General features: G+C 38.9%; 1 protein-coding gene across 2 annotated transcripts in view; it reads right to left on the bottom strand.

Annotated features, from left to right (window-relative positions):
* TSC22D1 (TSC22 domain family member 1) overlaps positions 1-16,724 on the bottom strand; it is a 131,382-nt gene that overhangs the window by 11,539 nt on the left and 103,119 nt on the right. Inside the window, exon 1 of one of the 2 annotated variants that reach the window (XM_036456194.2) lies at positions 11,982-12,133. The exons of the other annotated variant lie outside the window; for it this stretch is intronic. The gene's annotated coding sequence lies outside the window, so the exon portion shown is untranslated. Of the gene's footprint in view, positions 1-11,981; positions 12,134-16,724 lie in introns of those variants that run through there. 2 annotated transcript variants of the gene reach the window in all.

The following is a 16,724-nucleotide window of genomic DNA, read 5'->3' as shown; positions in this document are numbered from 1 at the left end:
AAATAACAGTATAAAGAGCTATAGCTAATAAATCAATAAAGAAGAGAAAACCCAATCATAAGAAAATATACAATCTAAAAGAAGGTAGAATTAGAGGGAAAGAGAAATACAAACAATAAAAAACAACTATCAATAATCACAGTAAATGTAAATATTCTAAATTAAGCACTGTAATTAAAAGGTAAAAATAGTCAGGTTATATGCTGCTTATAAGAAATATACTTCAAATATGAAGGCACACATTCCATTTTATCTATCATAAAACACTGAAGTAGCTATGTTAATCAAATGAAATGGATTACAGGCCAAAAATCATTTCAGATCTAATGGAGGCACAGAGCTATCAGAAAACAAAAGAGAAAATAGCTGTAGGAAATCCTCATACATTAATAATTACCCTAAATGTAAATGATCTAAATTCACCAGTAAAGAGGCACAGAGTAGCAGAGTAGATAAAAAATAAAACGTAAACACATGTGCGATTGGTACCAGGAAGAGCTTTATATACAATATATTGTGCATGAGAGAATCAACTTAGCCTTTTATAGATATAGCCATAAAGTTTACCTATAGATATAGAATAAACTTGCTTAATTAGACCTGCTTTCTGATTTAGCTAAACTTTTTCCAGCCCAGTGAAGCACCTAAACTTCTCTTTCAGGTAACTGTCAACAACACAGCAGTAAATATCAACATTAAGCAGATTATTATTGTAGATCACATAGGGAGAACAAAGGGTAAAATATTTAACTACAGCAGTGTTTGACTATATTCTGCGCAGTGAGAAAACCTGAGTCATTTTCAAGGTCCATCATTTCTTACTTCTTTTTAGTCGGGTCAAGTTTCAACACTTTCTAAATCTCGCTTTTCCAGCTAATAAAAAGAAAATAGGATTCCACCGAGTCTACTATCTACCTACCCTGTTTCCCCAAAAATAAGACAGTGTCTTATATTAATTTTTGCTCCCAAAGATGTGCTAGGTCTTATTTTCAGGGGATGTCTTATTTTTCCATGAAGAAGAATACAGTACACATTTATTGTTAAATGAAAATAAAGGAAATTTAGTACCTGTATACGGTACGGTAGTATGTAGTTGTCAACACAAACCAGACAAACTGTGAATCCTATAGTATGAAGAATTTACTCATTTATTCAATGACAATCATGTCATCATCTTCTGGAACATCATCATAACAATCCAATTCCTGAATTTCCTGGTGAATTTCTTGTGATTCCATTTCTTTCAGAATCAGTGGGCCAAATCTCTCATGTTTAGCCTAGGGGGGCCTTATTTTCAGGGGATGTCTTATATTTCACTCAGAAGGAAACCTATAAGTAGGTCTTATTTTCGGAGGATGTCTTATTTTCGGGGAAACATGGTAGGTACTCCAGGACTTCTGTGAGGATCAAATGAGATGAGGCACAGGAAAACACTCACAGACATATGGTTACAGTGTGAAATGTTTGCACCTAGCTATAAAGTAAGTCGTGTTCCTGGGCTGAAGAAACTGCAAGAAGGCTAGTTGCTAGGGAGAGGAAGCAGGGCTTTGCTATGTGATGTCATTACCCTGATGGTCAGACACTTAGCAAATTAGCCTTTTATATATACAGATGACCTGTTATTATACTGAAGGCCCAGAAGAACCTCATTTTGCCACATTCTTTGAAAATCAAACTGAGGTGAAGAGAGAACATGGAAAGCAATTCATAAGACATCTAAGAGAATACGAGAGTAAAATCTGCCAAAACCGGTTTGGCTCAGTGGATAGAGCGTCGTCCTGCGGACTGAGGGGTCCCAGGTTCGATTCTGGTCAAGGGAATTGGTTGTGGGCACATCCCCAGTGGGGGGTGTGCAGGAGGCAGCTGGTCGATGTTTCTAGCTCTCTATCCTTCTCCCTTTCTCTCTGTAAAAAAGTAATAAAATATATATATATATTTAAATCTGAATCTGCCTTCTGGTGATTAAGAGATCTGAGATAGATAACAAGCTCTCAAGTCTGCTCTGAAATTAAAAATTGAAATAAAAAAACATTATGAAAGAAAAAGTATGTCAGACAACAGTCCTGATAAACAGATGTAAAAATTCTTAACAAAATTTCAGCAAATTGAACTAGCCAAGCTCCTGCTAGATGTGAAGACCATAGCTTCTGCCAACAATGACACTAATGTGTTTTGCTTCATGGTAAAGTACCTGGATGAACAGAAGAGTAACACAAACTACTAATTCCAAAGGAATGCCTATATGCTAAAAAGAATCACTGCCTTTAAGCAACAGGATTCAAATGGCTTACACTCTTTTTATCTTTGGAAAAATAAGCTCCTCAAAGCCAAATTTCTTCATAAATTATCACTTGTGTTTAATGGCAGCGAATTATGAAAATCAGAAGCCATGGTAAAAGAGGCATCACAGATTTAGGATCCAAATTATATTCTATTTAAGACTCTAAATAAAGCCAGGAAAAATCGTCCTGCTTATGATATGCTATTTTGAGAACCTCATGCAAGTCTCCTACCAAAAATGGACACTATTTTTATTTTACTTATGCATAGCTATAGAAGACAGATGGTTCAAACTTTCCTTTTACTTTTGAAAAGTAACTCATTAATTTAAGCTAATTTTTCAAGTTAAATTCCAGAAGATAACAAGGATAAGCAGTATAGAAAGAGGTGCCAGTGGGAACTAGTTTAACCACTATTCTATGCATACAGCCCACCAGGGCCATTAGAGTGGGATCCTTTAGAGATCCTAGAACAATAGGCTGAAGTTCAACAGAACAGTGTTGCATATTAAGGTGAAGATAAATTCTAGAGTATCACATAGCTACTGGAATTTCTAGTGCAGTACGGACTTAGGTAAGCATTAACAAAATGGGAAAAATAACTGTGCCAGGGACACAGTGAATATTTAATAAATACCTTCTGCTTTGACCAAGGTACACATTTCCATTTATGGTCTTTCTGGATTCCAGTTTGGCAACTTCAAGGGGGCCCGAAGATTTCTTTAATTGTTCTATTCAGAATTTTAAACCTGAAATGGACCTTGGAGGTCATCTAGTTCTAACTTCCTTATGCTGTAGGTTTAGAAAAGGAAGATCAAAGACCTGTGTATTTTGTTCAGGGTTTATCTGAATAATTGTAGGGTGGGGCATAGAACCAACTTCTGATCCAATCTACTGTTGTCTAGACAGGCAGACCAGGAATTCCAGATCCACATATTTAGATCTAAACTAAAATATTAGAGCTGGAAGAGCAAAGAGATAGTAGAGTGGAGAGCCCTCCTGCTATCTCAATGGAATCTTGGCAATCTCCCAAAGCTGCCCATTTCACAGGTGACAAAACCAGGCCATGAGTCTGTGTGGAGACCAAAGACCCATTCAGTGTATGAGCCAGGCAGCCTGCGTGCCGGGTTTCTAGGCTTTGTCCTAAGCAGAGATGTTGAGCTCGTGGTGAGAGCCAACACTCCTGAGCTTCGTATTAATTGATTGTGATGCTGGAGAGGTGGACGGGCACTCCCAGTGCCCGCGAGTTCCACAGTCACTGGGAAGAGGCTCACCAGACACACACAGACACAGGCTGCTGCCAGGTATGTGTTTGTGAGCATGCCTAAGACTGATTTTCAAACTTTCATAAGCCCTGACAGTTACTTGGAGAGCTCTTAAGAGCTGTGAGAAGGGCCAAGTGGAATCCAAGTGGACCAGAGAGAATGAAGCTCACTCCTAAAGAAGCAAAGCAGTTGCCTTTCCAAGGCTTGTGGCCAGTAACGAGGAGAAAATGGCCTTAGCAGCATTCCACTCTGAGAACCTCTGAGGCTTTCCAGTACAGTCCTAATGGGCCTTTGCTTTTAGTAAATCAGCTGGGATCTCCTACCCAGCTTTCCTCCAGAATAGAATTTTGACATTATAATATTCTCCTTTATTCACAAGCAAGAGCAAGAAGTCAATATAATGAAAACAGTAGAGTACTAAGTGGGCTACCAAGGTCATTGGAGTGGAAAATATAAATTTACAATGACCACTTATGATCACTTTTTAGTATTTAAACTTGCTGCCAAACACTATAAAAGAAATGGTCACTATAATAATACATCTTGGCTAGCAGGATATAAACTAGAATAAAACACTTTTCTATGAATTAGCTCTTCAGGTATTCCTTCCTTCATTTATTCATGTTTATTTAACACTAAGCACCCATATTTATTGAAGTTTGACACTAAAATTATCAAGACGAATAAGACAGAGTCCCTGCTTTCAATGATCCAGGAGTAACTGCGGATTAAGAGAGAAAGACACATGGTGTCTGGTATCATTTGGGTATATATAAAGAATGATGGTTAGCAGAAAAGAAGCCAAGGGATGCTTCCAAGATCAGAAGACTCTCCCTATTGGCCCTAAAAAATAAGCAGGACTGTCCAGTCGGACCACATGGTACAGGAGAATGAGAACACCACGAAAAGGGCATGAAGCATCAGGATGAGTTTGGATACCTATCAGCTGTTGAGTGTGGCTAGAAAGTAGGAAGTTGGTCGTTAGAGTGGGAAAGTATAAAGAGAAGCAGTAAAAAGAAAAATGGTTGAACATAGGCTGGGGCCTCATAGGCCATGTGAGAGAAACCAGACTTCAGCCTGAGAGAAACTGGGTCCTTACAAAGGGTATTAAGCAGGCGATGATTAGATACTGGGATCTATAATGTTTTAGCAGGTGTAGAGGGCCTCCTAGGAAGGCACATGGACATTCTTTAAATTGTCAGCTGAGCCTGAGGCACTGGCAGAGTCCATGTCTCCGGTTAAACACCCCCCAAGGAAGGGGGGGGGGGCACGGAGTGTTATTCAGTTTCTGACTTACCTTTCTCCAGTTGTCAGCAGGGGCGGGTCTAGATATGTAAATCCAGTAATGGTAGGGGCTAGTTAAGAATGCAAATAAGCTCCTTTGATCCTAAGTTTTGGTGTTACTTCCTGGTATTTTGGGATATAAAAATAAACCTGCTGCATGGTGGTTCAGTGCCTTGCTGCCTCTCCATCAGAGAGAATGGCACCCATCTAGCTCCCAGCTATATGAATCTATTTCTGCCTCTTGGTCTTTTTCTTTCTTTAATTTCTTAATCCCCAGCTCCTCCACTCAGGAACCTGTTTCCTTTTCCATGATGGAGATGGATGTGGGGGAAAAACACCCCCCACAAGCAGGGTCACCCTGATCACAGTGTACAAGACTAAAGGAGATGCAACTTGAAGTAAAGGGAAGAAAATTATGAGGGCCAGAACCAAGGGGAGGGTTGATAGAAAATGGGGATAAATTCATAAGATATTTGGGTGATAGAACTGACAGGGCTGGTTTATGAGGGGGGTATTTTAGTCAAGAGGACTCCAGGTTTCCTTGTGAATTATGTGAATGGCTGGAAGGTGATGCCATTAACCAGGATGCTGCTGAAGTTCGGGAGAGGGGCTGGTTCTGGGAAATAACTTTGACAGGACACTCTAGAACGTAGGAAATGTGATTTGGGAACTTAAGAGAGGTCTGGCTGGAGAAAAATACTTGGGAGTTGTTAGGTAACAGTAACTAGCCATGGGAGTGGATGAGGTTACCACAAGACTATGTATTGAAAAGACACGGTGGAGTGGAGGGGTCGCATGCCACTGGGGCAGCCATTTGGCATGGCAAAGACACCTGCATTGTTCATGAGTCTATGAACACCACAGAAGGTTACTAGGCTTGAGCCATTTTATAAGAAACTTGTCTAGAGAGCAGCCTACTCTTAGACCAAGAAGCAAGAGGATAGAGGTGATTTGAGTGTAGAGGGGGTGGAGAATGAAGAGATCAGCTGTGATCTCCAGTGCCAAGGGTTCTCCAAAGAACAACCAAGTGTGCCCTATGGGAGAGTCCACATGTGAATGGCTGCCTCATAGAAAGAGCCAACAGCCAGTCAAACAGAGGTGGACAGAAATGTGGCTGTAACCAACACACAGAAGTGGGATAATATAACAGTGTCACCCAGAGACTTCTGCCTCTGTTCTTCCTACCCACCCAATGACAGTGAACTATTTGCTGAGTATAGGAAGGGGGAAGCCAAACAACACCCCCATGGCAAGGTATTAGAATCTAGGCTAAGGTTTTCTTTCCTTTTTGGGAGTAAGAGTGGACAGAGAAAAGAGATTTGATTCTAACATGAACCAAGTTTCTTTTTATTTCTTAACTAGAGGCCCAGTGCACAAAACTTGTGCATGTGGTAGGAGGGTGGGTCCCTTCAGACCAGCCTGCACCCTCGTGCAATCCAGGACCCCTTGGGGGATGTTCGACTGCCGGAGTAGGCCCAATCCTATGGGGCCTATACCGGCAGTCGGACATCCCTTTCATAATCTGGGACCACTGGCTCCTAACCACTCTGCTTGCCTGCCTCATCGTCCCTAACACTCTGCCTGCCTGCCTAATGCCCCTAATTGCTTGACTGCCTGCCTGATCGTCCCTAATTGATTACCTGCCTGCCTGATCACTCCTAACCACTCTGCCTAACTGCCTGCCTGACCCTAACCACTTGCCTGCCTGCTTGATCACCCCTTACCACCTCTGCCTCAGCCCCGGCTGCCATAGCTTCTTCTAGAAGGACATACAGAATGTGCATGAATTTCATGCACCAGGTCACTAGTATTTATATAAATAGGGCCAAGATCCAAATACTTTTAAGTGATTATGCTTTAATTTTAACAGTGTTGTAAATTGAGTTGAAAGAAAAGTTAAAACACAAAATGAGCCTGACCAGTTTTACTCAGTGGTTAGAGAATTATCTTAAGGATCAAAGGTTTGCAGGTTTGATTATGGTCAAAGGGAATGTTTGCAGGTTCAATTCCCGGCCCCAGTGGGGGTGAGTGAGGAAGGCAACCAATCAATGTGTCCATCTCACATTGATTTTTCTCTCTTTCTCCCTCCCTTCCATTATCTCTAAAAAAATAATGGAAAAAATATCCTTGACTAAGGATTTAAAAAATAAAAAAAACTTGTTTAAAAAATAGATAAAATGATTCATCTAATTCACTTTAATGTCAAAATATTAAATCCTTCATTTCACTAGATAAATACTACATATATATTTTTAAAATTCAATCATTTTAAATAAAACCCAGATGTTTTATAAAGGCCATTAAAAATGGTGTCAGTGATTAACTGGGAAACTTATATGCATACATACCCAGCCCATAGACACAGACCATAGAGTAATGAAGGCCTGGGAGGAGCAGGGATGGAATATTACAAAGGGACATCTGTAATACATTCAACAAAGATAAATTTTTTAAAAATAAATAAAATAAAAATGGTATCAGTGAGAAGGCTTAAGTCCTATCATCTATTACTCCAACTTAGAATAATTCTGCACAAATTACATGAAACTTGTACTTGAATACCTCAAATAGATATTATGAGTAAAAAACAAAGTTAATCATAAACAACTTTGATATCTTTAATAAATTGGGGGCATGGAGGGGAACCAATTAGGTTATATTAAGAGATTTTTTAAAAAACAAATCAGGACAGACAACCAAGATGGCAGCATATGTAAACACCTGAGCTTGCTGCCACGCACAACCATGTCAAAACTACACTAAACGACAAAACGGTCATCACCCAGAACCACGGGAAGGCTGGCTGCGTGGAGGTTCTACACCTAGAAGGGAAGAGAAAGGTGCACTGAGTCCGGTAGGTGACGTGGAGGTGTGAAAGTGTGGAGGTACGGAGGCGCACGTGCGAAAGGGGCTGGCAACTGGGCTTCAATAAGGAGGGAGATATGAGCTCCCGAATGCTTTGAACTCCAGTTCCAGGCAAGACTCTGAGGACCCAGACACATATGGAGAGAAACTGGACTGTCTAGCATCAGGCCAGAACACGAAGGCGGCTTCTCTCAGAGGTGCTTGCAAAAATCATTGTTCTGCACGGTGCCAGAGAACAAGGGACCCAGGGGCCTCTTGGGGGCAGGGCTGATGGGCAGCCATTGCTATTTGCTCCACCCTAGTTACTCCCTGAGACCCTGCCCCACCTAATTTACAACCTCACGCAAGCAGTGCACAGAGGCTTTTGCACATGAATGGCCTGGCCTTTTGCAAGCTAACAAATTGCAGCTGGGTCAGAGAGCCCCAGAATTTCCAAAAGAAGACCCAAGGTTCCAAAGCAGCTTGTACTGCTTCACAGTTGGGCACCTCCAAACCCCAAACAAAAAGGAGAAATCTTCAGATCCCTCTGTAGTTCCTGCTAAGTGGCCTCAGGCAGTGGCTGACTTTGCACCTCCTTGGAGATCCAAGAGCCAGTGTACTTAGTGGTCTGAGTGAGACTGTACAGGATTACAACTCTTCATATCCATAAGAGACACACTCAGGGGGCAGACTCAGTAAGCACCAAAGCCCCACTGAAGCAAGTCCTGCCCCATAAGGATGTCTCTAGCACTGAAGTTCTTCCATCATAGACTCAACTTGTCCTCACAGCCAATTGGCCTGGAGGTCAATTCCTCCCAGTGATACCAACAGCAATCAAGGTTTAACTACAAATCTGTGCACACAGCCCACAAAGGGGTGCATCAAGAGTGTCCACCTCAGGTAACTGAGGAGGCTGAGCCACTGGGCCTTATAGGACACCTAGCACAGAAAGCCACTCTATCAACTCAGGGAAGCAGCCAAAATGCAGAGACAAATAAACAAGTCACAAATGAAAGAAATGGAGGAAAGCAAACTACTGGATATAGAGTTCAAAACCACGGTTATAAGGTTTTTCAAGAATTTTCTAGAAAAGGCTGATAAATTTACAGCCCTTAGAGGATATGAAAAAGGACCAACTAGAAATTAAGCATACACTGACCGAAATAAAAAATAATATACAGAGATCCAACTGCAGACTAGAGGATCGCAAGAATCAAGTCAAAGATTGAAATATAAAGAAGCTAAACAAATCAAAACAAAACAACAACAACAACAAAAACACCTAACTGGAAAAGCAAAAAGAAAAAAGAATCCAAAAATATGAAGATAGTATTAAGGAGCCTCTGGGACAACTTCAAGCCTACCAACATCAGAATTATGGGTGTGCCAGAAGAGAGAGAGCAAGATACTGAAAAGCTATTTGAAGAAATAATGACAGAAAAGTTCCCCCACCCGGTGAAATAAATAAACTTACAAGTCCAGGAAGCACAGAGAACCCCAAACAAAAGAAATCCAAAGAGACCACACCAAGACACATCATAATTAAAATGTCAAGGACAAAAGACAAAGAGATAATATTAAAAGCAGCAAGAGAAAAACAGTTACCTACAAGGGAGTGTCCATATGTTAGCTGATTTCTCAGCAGAAGCTATGCAGGCAGGCAGGGAGTGGCAAGAAATATTCAAAGTGATGAATAGCAAGAACCTATAGCCAAATTTAATCTACCTAGCAAAGCTATTATTTAGAATTGAAGGTCAGAAAAAGAGCTTCACAGATAAGAAAAAGATAAAGGAGTTCACCACCACCAAACCAGTATTATATAAAATGTTGATGGGTATTCTTTAAGAGGAATAAGAAAAAAAAAGGTAAAGATAAAAATTATGAACAATAAAGTGACAACAAATGCATACCTATCAACAAGTGAATCTAAAAATCAAGTAAATACAAAATCTGACAAACAAAATAAACTGGTGAATATAATAGAATCAGGGGCATAGAAAGGGAGTGGATTGACAATTCTTAGGGGAAAGGGGTGTGAGGGTGCGAGAAGAGACTGGACAAATATTGTACCTCTACGGACAAGGACAGTGGGAGAGGGTAAAAGCAGGAGGGAGAACTGGGTGGGGGAGCTACGGGGGGGGGGGGGGGGGCACGGACGGGGACCCAGTTCCGACCCCTTCTGTCTTTTCTGTATTGACAACTGTAATAATCTGAACAACAAAGATTTATTTTTTTTTTTAAATCAGGACAACTAAGTTAAGAAAGTAATTAACCTGTTTTAACAATTAAGTATGCTTGGAACAGAAAAGATTTTTTTTAATGATGTGTATAAACTACCTACATTCAAATGAGGTTGAGAAATAAGTGCGACAAATGAGAAAATACATAATATATGAGATAGTAACAGTACTAGAGAGATAAATTAAAGAATGGAAGCAGGGATATGCATTATCAAAGATCAAATTTCAGATACAGTTATCAAGGAAGGCTTCCCTGAGAAAGTAAGTTTTGAGTAAAGATGTGAAAGAAAGGAAGCAATTACTCATGAAAGAGCTTTCTAAACAAAGAGAACAAGGGGAGAAAATGTTAATCTGACATTCAAGAGTCCCAATGAAGTCAAGCCACTATGAAGTATCATAGGATCGGGCAGTAAGCAATATATGATCCAAGAGCTCTCCCTTGCTATGATACTTCATCTTTACAACTTGCTCTTCTTTTTTCTAACATACTAATTATCCCAAGAACCAATTCATAAGTGACTTCATTGTTTCAGTAAAAGAGCAACTCAAGTTTTGCTTTAATTTCTTATGATATAATATATATACTGTGATTCCTAATTTTTTTATTTTATGTCTTTAAAGAGAACCCCTCCCCCCCTTTTTTTTTTTCTTCACCTACTTATCTGATGTCACAAACTATGTTATTGTCCTGGGAGCTTCCTTCATATAGGCTGTCTCTGCTCCTTTCTTTCTTTCTTTCTTTCTTTCTTTCTTTCTTTCTTTCTTTCTTTCTTTCTTTTATACAAATTTTATCTATTTATTTTCGGTAAGCCTTGTCTGAGGCTATTTTTCCATTGATTTTTAGAGAGAGTGGAAGGGAGGGGGAAAGACACAGAGAGAAACACTGATATATCAACTGGTTGCCTCCCACATGCATCCTAACCAGGGCAGGGGATTAAACTTGTAACCTAGATATGCCCTTGACTGGAATCGAACCTAGGACTCTTCAGTCTTCAGGCCAACTTTCTACCCACTGAGCCAAACTGGCTAAGGCCCTCTGCTATTTTAGTCTCTTCTCAAAGAAAAGTCCCTGTCAGCATCTACTAGTATGTCTTCTCTGTCTGTGATTCCTGTGAGCAGGAAATCAACGACCTTATGCCCAGCACAGGGGGAGATATTCTTATTTCCCACCATAGCTCCCTTCCACAAATATTTACTGCACAAACATTTTGTGCCAGGCATTGTGCAAGTCACTGGGCTTCTTTGAAGAGTAAAGCAGCTTTCCCCCCAAAAGCTGGAAGGAATTTTAAACAATGGTTTTCCTTAGAGCAGGAGTGATAACTTACCTAGTTTATCACAGAGCACGAGGAGATACATTTTCAGATTCAAATTCATATAATTTTCTTGTTACAAATTAAAGTTCAAAGAGAAAAATAAAGGCGAAACAAAATATCTAGACCAAATTTAACTAGAACAGAATATTTACTGAACATTTACTGAACTGTGTACTAGGCAAGGCATAAAAACTATACATATTATTTCGTTTAATAATTAACTCACCCATATTATCATCACATGTATAGATAAGTTAAGTGAACCTTAAGTAAAATGAATTTGTCCACTGTCACACTGCTGACTAAAGACAAACCTGAAATTTGAACTCATATTTGTCTAATTAAAAAAAAATTATTTTCACTACACTTAAATTATTTCTTTAGTGTCTACCTGTGCTAAACACTATGATAGGTCCATAGTCCAAGAGGGACGGTAGATTTACAAGCAATAATAGAGCAAAGTAATAAGAGAAAATCTTAGGTATGGCAGGTGCCGAGAGCAAAGAAGGCGGTAACCAAGTAAAGATGGGGTGGGAGAGGGTAAGAAGGAGTATTATGGGTGTTACATGGTCAGGAAAGGTTTCACAAAGGAATTTCTCCTAAATTTAATCTTTAAGAATAATCTTAAGATCATTATTTACCCCAGGGGAAAAAGAGAACATTTCAAAGAACATGAAGAGCATGTCCAAAACAGGCAGAAAGGCAAAGCATGTTTGTGGAAAGTCCCCCAAAAGTAGGAACATTGGAAATACTTACAAAATGGTGGGGAATGGAGGCAGGAGTATTCAGAGACATTGCAGGTCCCAAAAAATCTTGAAAACACTGCTAAAGAATCTGAAATTTTCCCCACAACACATGAGCTCCAGGCAATCAGAATGGATGCTGGCTGTAAACAGCCAGTTGAACCTAACTAGTACAACCCAGCTAATTATCAAGCTGCCTCTAAGATACGGCAGCAGCCATTGAAGAGTTTACTGCAGCTGAGTGTCCTGGACTTTAGAAAGGTAATTCCAGATACAGTGTGGGGGCTGAATGGAAGGAATAAAAAGCATAGACTAGGAATAAACCCAATTAAAGGGTCTCTGCTGGGCATGGGGGAGTGACTTTAAAGAAAGATACATAATCAAAATATAATCATCATTTCCAATGATTCTATCACTATAACAAATAAGTACGTATTACATGGGAACCATTACATAATAAGAATAATCCAGACTGCTGACTCCACATACATATACAGGAATATTATTTCAGTAAAATAACAAGAACAATTATTATAATTTAATTAAGCACTTTCTTTTGTTCAAGTTATATAAAATCAAACATCTATTTTACATATTATTTTTAGAAAGTGCTGTGTAGTAGAAAATATGGCTCTGTGCAGAATACATCACAATGAATTTATTTAATCTCAGTATGGAAAATAAGAGCAGACTTTGTTCAACAAAAGAAAGTGGTAACGATGTATTCCTAGTAAACCTTCTAAGTCCTGCTCTGTAATCATCTTGTAACAAATCTTCAAGACATACTATGGCCCATACCACTTTTTAGTTAGATGGGTCATCTACTTCAATAAATCATTTATAGGCCTGCAAATGCAGTAAGCACAAATACACCCCAAAATTCCAAATAAAAACAAACATTGTACAATATAAAGACATATAAGTAGTATTTAAAAGTAGGTTATTATAAGATATGATATTAGAAGTTACCCTATTTATATGGGTGTTTAGAGTACTTGATATAGACTCTATTTCCACATTAAAAAAAAGAGAATATAAAGAATATAGAGAAAGCCCAAAAGGGCAAAAACAATTTTAAAAGTTATAAAACTGGAGTAGAAGAGAATAGCAAATAGGGGGGAAAAACTAATTCAAGTCCATTAATATAGTAAATATTTGGAAATATTTGAAAACTCTTTAATTATCTGTGAAAAGCAAAGCTTATGTGTAACATATATAATTTATAAAAAGTTAATGTATAATTACAAATAAGATCTTAGCCAGAACCGGTTTGGCTCAGTGGTAGAGCGTCGGCTTCGGGACTGAAAGGTCCCGGGTTCGATTCCGGTCAAGGGCATGTACCTTGGTTGTGGGTACATACCCAGTGGGGGGTGTGCAAGAGGCAGCTGATCGATGATTCTCTCTCATCGGTTTCTAACTCTCTACCCCTCTCTCTTCCTCTCTGTAAAGAATCAATAAAATATATTAAAAAAACAAAAGACAAACAAAAACAAATAAGATCTTAGATGCATGTTACTTATTAAGAGCTTCTGAAATTTTAAAAATATTTAAATCATGCCACTTTTTTCAATGAAAAGAGATTAACTTAATAAATTTAGTCCTTGCCCCACTAATTCTAAAACTAAAGCTGATCACAGAAAAATTTTTTGCATGTTTCTCCAGTGTTTGATCAAAGGAATCAAATTTACTTGACAGAGTAACAAAAATAGATATCACCATCTGTGTATAAGCATAAGCATAGAGAGAATAAATGGATATAAAAACTATATGTGATTTCCTAAAATTATGGAATTTCAGTTTAGAAGTCCATGGTCATAAATAAATCTTAAAGTAATTTTTTAAAGTTTCAAGGAAATAATTATCATTGATAATAATGTTATAGAATATAGCAAAATATAAAGTTTATTTACTTGAAGTAATTAAAATGATCTACTATAGATATAAAATCCTAAAATACTGGCAAATTGAATTGAACAATAAATCAAAGAACAACAAAAATGAAGCCCATAGAAATTCTTCGAAGTAAGGTAATGCCCAAACATCTATAAATCAAATTCACCTCATTTGACATAGACAAACTCCTCACATAGCTGTATTACCCTTGTCTATCCAGAATTATGGAAATAGGAGCTCTAGATAAGCTGCAGCTGTGACTGTTTGCATGAAACTCTGAATTAGTTAAGGTGGTTAAATAGCCTATGTGTAAAATACACAATGCACTTGAACTTAGAGATGTGTCAACAGGAATAAATTCAGATTAACTATTGAATTTCATTAGTAAGTTTATATAAAGAAAATAGTTCTCTCTTTCAAGATAGCCTTTTGCAAACAAATGTCTAAATCCTTAAATGTGAGACAGTAGAGTATTTTGTGAAAAACATATTTACAAATTTATATTCATTTGCTCTTAAGATATAATAAAGATATAATATATCCTTAACTGCAATGCAATCCAGCCATAGTAATTGTCACAGAACAATGCCAAAATAGTAAATCACATCCAAGAAAGAAAAAAGAAACAAAAATAGGTCATTTTTCTTTCGTTTGCTGTACCCATAATTGAGTTACTTCACATGTATATACAGAGTTTACATTTTAATATATTTAAGGATATATCGACAAATTTAAAATGCTTAGCTATGTATATAGAAGGTACTCATTGCCTGCTGAGTTGAATTTTAGAGAAAATCCTAATATATAAAAACCCTGGGTCTGTCACATCCGCAACAGCCAGAAGGTTCAACCGTATGCCCGGCTATGCACCCAGAAGGCAAGCGGGCTGAACTACTGACCTCTGGGAAAGAGAGAGAGAGGCAAGGCTGATCAGCAGTGGCAGCGGCTGCTGGTGACGCCCAGATAGAGAAGCAGTGTGATCAGACCCTGCTTCTGTCTCCCTTGCCAGCAGCCAACCCTCTCTCCTAGAGGTCAGCAGTTCAGCCACTCACCAGCAACCTGGGGCAGCTGCTGATCAGCCCCACCTCTAAGACCAGGCCCAGAGATAGGCCGGGAGATGCTGACTGGCATAGAAACTGACCAATCAGAACCAAATCTGGGTGAATTGCAAGGAGCCAATTGCTGTCTAGGAGGCAAAGCTTTTGCTGCTGACTGGCATAGAAACTGAACAATCGGAACTAAATTGGCTGGCAGAGGAGGGCAGTTGGGGGCAAGATCAGGCCTGCAGGGGAGAGCATTTGGGGGTGAGATCAGGTCTGTAGGGGAGGGCAGTTAGGAGTGATCAGGCAGACAGAGGCTGTTAAGGGTGATCAAGCCGGCAGGAAAGGGCAGTTGAGGGCAACCAGGCCTGCGGGGGAGTGCAGTTGGTGGGGATCAGGCTTGCAGGGGAGGGCAGTTGAGGGCCATCAGGCCATCAGGGGAGGGCAGTTGGGGGTGATTGTGCCAGCAGGGGAACAGTTAAGTGTTAATCAGGCCTGCAGGGGAGTGGTTATGGGGTGATCAGGCTGGCTGGCAGAAGTGGTTAGGAGCAATCAGGCAGGTGAACAGTTAGGAGCCAACAGTGGCAGCTTGTGAGAGGGATGTCCGATTGCTGGTTTAGGCCCAATCCCAGGTGCAGGCTGGGCTGAGGGACAACCCCAGTGCACAAATTTCATGCATCGGGCCTCTAGTTAAGTATAACTACTATACTTTGTAATCTCCTGGTTAGAAACAAAAGAAACTAGAAAGTTGTCACCAAAAAATAATAGAAACTAAGTGGCATGGAAAATACTTATACATATCATATGGTGACAATAAAACATAAATGCATATATAATCTTTCACCTAGGAACAAGAAAACAAGAAAAAAAAGTCCAAGTGAGAAGGAAGGAAATAAATCAAAGTGGAAATAAACAAAATTAATCTAAAAACAATACAAAAGATCAATAAAACCAAGAAATGGTTCTTTGAAAGAAAAACCAAATTGATAAACCATTAATCAGGCTCATCAATTAAAAAAGAAAGAACCCAAATAAATAAAATCAGAAATAAGAGAGAAGTTAACAGCTGACACCACAGCAATACAAAGGATTATAAGAAAATACTACAATTATATGTCAACAAATTGGATAATATGGAATGGATAAATTTCTAGAAACGTACAATCTTCCATGACTGAATCAAGAAGAAACAAAATCTCAAGATTGATTATTACCAATGGAATCAAATCAATAATCAATTAACTTCAAACAAAAGACCTGAACCAGATGGCCTTTTATCAAACATTCAAAGAAGGATTAATACCGATAATTTTTAACTATCCCTCTTCCCTCACCCTCCTAAAAAAAACACTCAAGAGGAGGGAATACTTCCAAGCTCATGTAATGAAGCTAGCATTACCCTGATTTCAAAACCAGACAAAGACATTACAAAAAAAAAATAATTATAGGCCAATATTCCTGATGAACATAGTTGTAAAAATCCTCAAAAAATATTAGCAAACCAAATTCAATGATAAATTAAAAAGAGCATACACCATGATCAAGTAAAATTTATTAAGGTTGGTATAATATCTGCAAATCAATTAATCTGATATACCACATAAACAAAATGAATGATAAAAATCACATGATCATATCAATAAATGCAGTAAAAGCATTTAATAAAATCCAGCACCCATCTACATATATAATATATAAAAGCCTAAGTGTCCGTTCGACCATCTCACCTGTAGCTATGATGCACACTGACCACCAGGGGGCAGATACTCAATGCAGGGGCTGCCATGATGCGCACTGGACATTTAAAGAGAAACGGGTGCCGA

This window comes from Pipistrellus kuhlii, unplaced genomic scaffold (assembly GCF_014108245.1).
Source record: "Pipistrellus kuhlii isolate mPipKuh1 unplaced genomic scaffold, mPipKuh1.p scaffold_m20_p_3, whole genome shotgun sequence".
In the NCBI taxonomy this organism is placed as follows: Eukaryota; Metazoa; Chordata; class Mammalia; order Chiroptera; family Vespertilionidae; genus Pipistrellus; species Pipistrellus kuhlii.
The sequence above is the reverse complement of the archived record's forward strand: the minus strand, read 5'-3'. Positions and strand labels throughout refer to the sequence as shown.